Raw genomic sequence first — 6,386 nt, forward strand, 5'->3', positions numbered from 1 at the left:
TTTTAGATGTTTTTGAAGCTCTTAATATATGGAAGGCTCAAAATATAAATATTCATTTTTACATTTTCAACAAAACATTAAGAAATTTACAGTTCACTTCTATAACTTTTTTTTTTAATACTGAATGAATTTCTATGTAGAATGTAAAGTAAAAGAATATATATTTATTGAATATAAAATATTATTGAAGAAACCATGTTAAATTTTTTAGCCTTTGTGTGTCATTTTCTGCAAATAATGGATTATACAAAAAATTTTAGTTAATATATGTTTTTCCTGTTTAGTGATGCATCAGGAGTCTTTTCATGAACTACATGAGAAATTGTGGTATCTCTATATGTGATGAAATGGAACTTAATTGAAATTATGATGGCTTATGGTGACTTCGGATAATTATATGATGATTTATAAAAAAAGAAATTATGATATTTCGATATGTAGTGAATTGGAACTTACTATGACTAGGATGGCTTATAGAAAGATAAATTATGGTATCTAATATGTAAAGAAATGGAACTTATTGTGACTGTGATGGCTTATGATGATTACGTATAATTATATGATGACTTATAAAAAGAGAGATTATAGTATCTTGATATGTAATGAAATTTAGGGTGAACATTTTGGTCTCGTGCTTTTATAAACAGTGAAATTTCAAAATATACAGCAGTGAATTTTAGCCTGCTATATTTGCTTGGATATTGTAACATTATAAATACATCTCTTAACCACTGCATGCAATAACCATTTGTTTCTTTTATGGTGCAAGAGCCAAGCTGTGCCAATGCAATAACCATACACTAGCTATGAAAAACAATGGTAATTTAATAATTATCTACTTTTTTCACTTTGGGAAACAGGAAATGGAGTATACATCTGAGTTTGATTAGTGGTTAGGGATCAAAATATTAATTTATATATAAAAATCAGTTGTAAATTTTTGATTAGGTGTTAATTTATAATAATTTAATGCCTAATAAATTTATAATTTTTTTAATTTATAAATTAAAGTATGATTAATTAGATATTTATTTATAATGTATTGAGATATTAATTATTCATTTAACTCATTATGTTATATTTGACTTGTCAGTCCTTATAAAAGAATTTTTAATGTTATTTTAATCATTTCTTAAAAATCTATCAGAATAATTAAATGCTTTTAATTGTGCATATGTAAATCATTAGCTAATAATTATGTCTCATTTTTTCAAGAATTTTATTACTTTTGCCAATATATATGCATTAAAAATAAATAGATAAAATATGTTTTCTAGTTAATGGAATAATGGACCTAGAATTACAAAACTTGGTAATTATATATATTTTAAAAGAAAGAAAATGTGCCTTTCAAAGCAATTTTTTTAAAAATTTTAATTAAAAAAAAATAAAATATTGCAATACAAAAATTATTTGTATATCATAGTAAAATTTAAAAAAAAAAATTTCAATACCAGTCTTTTGCTTTATAAATTTTTTTTCTGCATTTAATAAATTTTAAAGCATATTTTCCAAAAAGAGGAATAAGAATTTTGAACATATCATCTGCATACCTCAATACATCTGTATGCAAAATTTGAATAAAATAAGGCCTGTCATTTTTAGTCTTTAGAGGGCACACACAAACGACCATTGCCTTTTGTATACCATATTGATTAATGCCGGGTTTATACTCGACCAATTATAAGACGGCAAGTAGGCAGCGCATGCGTAGAAAGGGACAGATTTATGTTTGCCACAATTTCATAAGATAGATTCAAGCATTTCTTGCTTGGCTATAAATTGCTGCTTTGGCGTCCCTGAACTTTTCTTTTACATTGTTTATCGTATTAAAATGATGGATATGTACTCAAAGAAACATGGTAAAATAAAATAAAGGTCAACATACCTAAATTTGGAAAACTAGAAAAGAAATGGTGAAAAAAAAAAAAAAAAGAGAAATTAATCTATGATAACTGGTTAATTTTTTCACGCCAAAAAAAATACAAAAACTGCGATATTCTACAAATGCCTGAGCAGTAAGAAAAAAATACAATACAGTGGCATGTTGTCCCGTCAGAACAATTACTTGCCATTGATTGGACAGCAATTGCAGCCTCTTTTACGCATGCGCTGCCTACTGGCCGAGTGACATGATCAAAAGTTAGGCAAATGCAATAAATTGAATGGTGTAAGAATTCTGATATACTATGAGTTCTTATATACTATTTATCAAAATTTGAGTCTGAAAAATATTTTGCTGAAGAAGTCATTAAGATCAAGTTACAAAAACTATTTCATTTAACATTTTAGCGATTATTATTACCGACGAACTAGATGGTCGCCAAAGACGAACAGTGGAAGAATAGGTCGAGCTAAGATCGCTTTTCTCTTTACAAAGCGAGCTAAATTAAAAGCATTGAAAAGAAAAGTAGAATTGGGTTTCGAAGAAGAAAATAATAATAAATAATAAAAAAAAGATGTAAGCTTACTAAAATGATAATACATTAGAATCATAAAATTTAGCTGTGATATTTTCCAGAAATTTATTTGTTTGTATTCTAAGCTCTCTTTGCTCAGACTGCAATGAATATGAAACCGACTTCTTGTTTATGATATAGAAATTTCAGTTGCTTTTTATTTCCATATTGCTTCTGCAACTAAAAAAAAAATGTAAAAATTACATTTGGAATATTTTCAATTTCATTTATTATAAATTCAGATCAATTGACCAATTGTTTTATAATTACTTTATTTCCATTCCCTTCAAAGTAAAATTTGTTTAAAATAATTTACTTATTAACCTTTACTCATCATTTACAACCTGAGTAGCCGTCTTTGGCGACTAGTTTGTTCGCCCAGTTTATCAACTTTTTAAGTTGTTAAATGATTAATTTGTTCTGTGATATGACTGAAAAACATGAGTCCAATCAGTATACTGCAAATTAAAAAAATTATATATATTACGAAATGAAAGCGGGAGAAAAAATCCTACTACTGAGTTAATGACTAGTAAAAACAAGTGATTGAATGTTTTCATGTGCAATTTGAATTCCTTCATAGCATTTAAAAGCATTTTTTTTTTCTGATAATATATCAAAACGAATGAAAAGTATTATTTCTTTTAAAGAAGAAATTATGCAGAAATTAAATTATATTATTAAAAAGATAAGTTTTTGAGTCTTAAGGTCAAAAATCAATCTTATTTTTTTTTTTTTTTTTTTTTTTGTAAAATGATTGTTTAAAAAAATATGAATGTCAGTTTCCATATGGAAGTCTTAACCTCTTCAAACCTGACTTTTTTTTAAAAACTGATTAAAAAATTTGATTTCAAGATCCTTTACCTTTTTAATACATCTCAGTAGTTTATGGAGAAAACAAATATTTGTTGATCAAACAATTTTAAGGTACACATATGTGTACCTCAGGTCTTAAGCTAGTTAAAAATATCCTCGACAAAAAAAAAAAAAAAAAACATAATTTAATTTTCCTGATTACTTAATAGCTATACTTTTCCTATTTTAAGGCCTTGTAAATGAAAAAATACAAAATTTATTATAATAATAATCTATTAGATCTTATTATGAATAATGAAATTTCAATTTTTTTTTTAAAAAATATTACATAAGTAGAATGTAATATTAATATTGTATTTTGAGCACTTGACTTTTCTCCTAGATTTACATTCTGGATACCTGCATTTTGATGTATATTTATCGTCCATGTAGTGTTGCAGATGTGCTTGACATATCAAATCTATTTCTTTTAATGGGATAAGGACAATTTTTCTTGCTCTTTTAGGGATATTTTCACCAGAGGGTGGTGATGAAATCTCCAATGGTCTTTTAGTTGCATTTCCATCATTTGATGACCATTCTTCTATTAATTTGTTTTTACCCAAAGAAGAGTTTTTGCTTGTTCTTGGTTTCCTTTCTTGCTGATGTAGAGAATTCCCTCATATTTCAGCAGGGACCGAATTATATGCATTCGAAATTGCAATAAGGTCATAACATTTTCGGCTTCATTCCTACAGATCTTGTTGCTTTGCCACCACTTTTTAGTATATCCAGCTACTGACAACTACTGAATCTGCAAAATGCGTGAATACTCGTGTTGGCCATTTTTTATTCTTACTACACACCGGTAATATGCGAAATAATGGTCGATGCCTCCCATATGCATATTATATGTTTTTACGATAGCAGATTATTTTACATCAGCTTTTTGTTCAGTTATTTTGACCGTCTTCTGCCTGTTCCAGTTGTCTCATTACCTATACATGTAGATAATAGAGACCCGGATTTATTATCTTTCTACTTGACAAGGCACACTTTTCTATCGTCTGCGACCAATTCATTTTATTCTCCTCTTTCAATGCATTTCTCAGGTTTCATTATTTTCAATACATGAGAAATTCTATTGCTTCCTCTAAAATCACTTTGTTCAGAAAGTTCAATAATCTACTTTTGAGTTACAACCGCTTGAAGAGAGAAAAAAAAAATTATTATTAGCTAATAAAATTCCGTATGTTCTATGTATGATATCGGATTAAAATATCAATTACAGCACTACAAGACAATTATAAAATGAATTTTCTTACTAAAGTTAAAAAAATTAAATATTTTTAAATTTATATTTTATTACATTACAGACCATAAGAATTATTGGCCTAAGTGAAGATTAGTGTGCACCAGCTGTTTGTCGCCAATATTACAACCCATCGGATCCCTCTTATAGCAACCGTACTGCTGTTTTGTTTACTACTTTTTGCAATTGTTGAGTTGTATATAAACTGCAATTACATTATGAAAAATGTTAAATTAAAAATATTAAAAAAATATCGATTAAAAGATTTTAATTTTGTTCTTAATTATAATTAAAATTTATTAAATAAAGAAAGTTGAGCTTATAATTAAAAGTTATTTTCTTCTTTTTCTTTTTTAATGTGAATACGAACAGAAAATATTTATTCTTTTGCAATTTTTAATAGTCAGTATTCGTTTAAAAAAAATCGTCTGCATTCTCACTTTAAAAGACAGCTGCAATGGAATTCTTCGCAGTTCTCGTAATTCTTTTGGTGTTATAACGGTTGGTTCCCTTCATAATTTGTTATGTCGACAGTATTTCGAACCTGTAGAATGGATGAAGGGTGAGTTAAATATGCATATATATATATATATATATATATATATTACGAGTTGATGAAGTTAGGAAAGGATGCTTGTTTGAAATTTTGTATGGAGAATGTTCCGATTGTTTATTTCTCCGTTTTTTTTTTTTTTTTTTCTTTTGGTTATGTACTGTTTCTGTTATCCACACAGTCTTTATGTTCAGTGTGCTAGCGAATCTACTAGGTTCCCGCTCCCGCTGCTAGCGAAGCCATAGGATGTCTTTTTCAAGTTAAAAAATTCTGCCCGGTGCCTTCGGCATCTGTGGAAGACACAGGGCAGAATTCCCTCTGAAATCCGTTCGTACAACAACATCCTTCATTCTTTCTTTTCAATTGATTATGTACAGTTCATGTTATCCATTATCTTATGCATACTCATTAAATTATCTTATTATACTCGTTAAATTATATTATGCATATTCATTTTTTTTTTAAAAAAAGGAGAAATAATATATATAAATTCTTTAGAATATTCTTAAATTCGAATCTTATAGCTACTTTTAAATGAGGCATTTTTTAGATATTTCGTAATATTATTGCTAAAATAAAATTTTAAAAATCGGATTTGAATTTTAAGAAATACTATAAAGATAAAAATGCTTTATATGTAATTGAACCAATATTTTATAACAGCCAAACGATGTGTTTGCTATAGAGAAAGCATGGAGCTATAATACATCGCTTTCCCTGTCCGGCTGTTGAGATCGGCAGATTTCTTTGGATGACTCATTTCAGCCGTCTGGAGGCTTTGTACTTTAGGAGGTGTTGGATGGAGCGATTTCCTTTTTTCTGAGAAAGCAAACATGCATTTTATGTACGAGGCTGCGAATTGTAAAGGAAGAGAGGCTTGAAGGTTGTACCATAATGCATCTCAATAGGAGAAAACCAGATTACAATTTCTTTTTTTTATGTTTACACCCCCAGCTTTGCGAGAGTGGCTCATTTCATATCAAGAAGCCGGATGCGGGTAGGTCGGTCTTCTGTCGACACTTTTCATTTCTGATCCCATATTGCTATACAAAAAAATACTTCTTTATATGTATTTTACCTAGCCTTAAAGTTTGGCCCATGAATTCAGGGACACCATGTATAAATAATTAAATTCATGCGTTGATTTGTTGATGAATTTGAAAGGTTAAGTGCAAAATAGAATAAATTAATCATTAAAAAAAAAGTTTGGGATTACAGCAAATCGGCAGAACTTATGTACTAGTCGTTTATACAATGGCCATGGATG

This window comes from Argiope bruennichi, chromosome 11, assembly GCF_947563725.1.
Source record: "Argiope bruennichi chromosome 11, qqArgBrue1.1, whole genome shotgun sequence".
Lineage (NCBI taxonomy): Eukaryota > Metazoa > Arthropoda > Arachnida > Araneae > Araneidae > Argiope > Argiope bruennichi.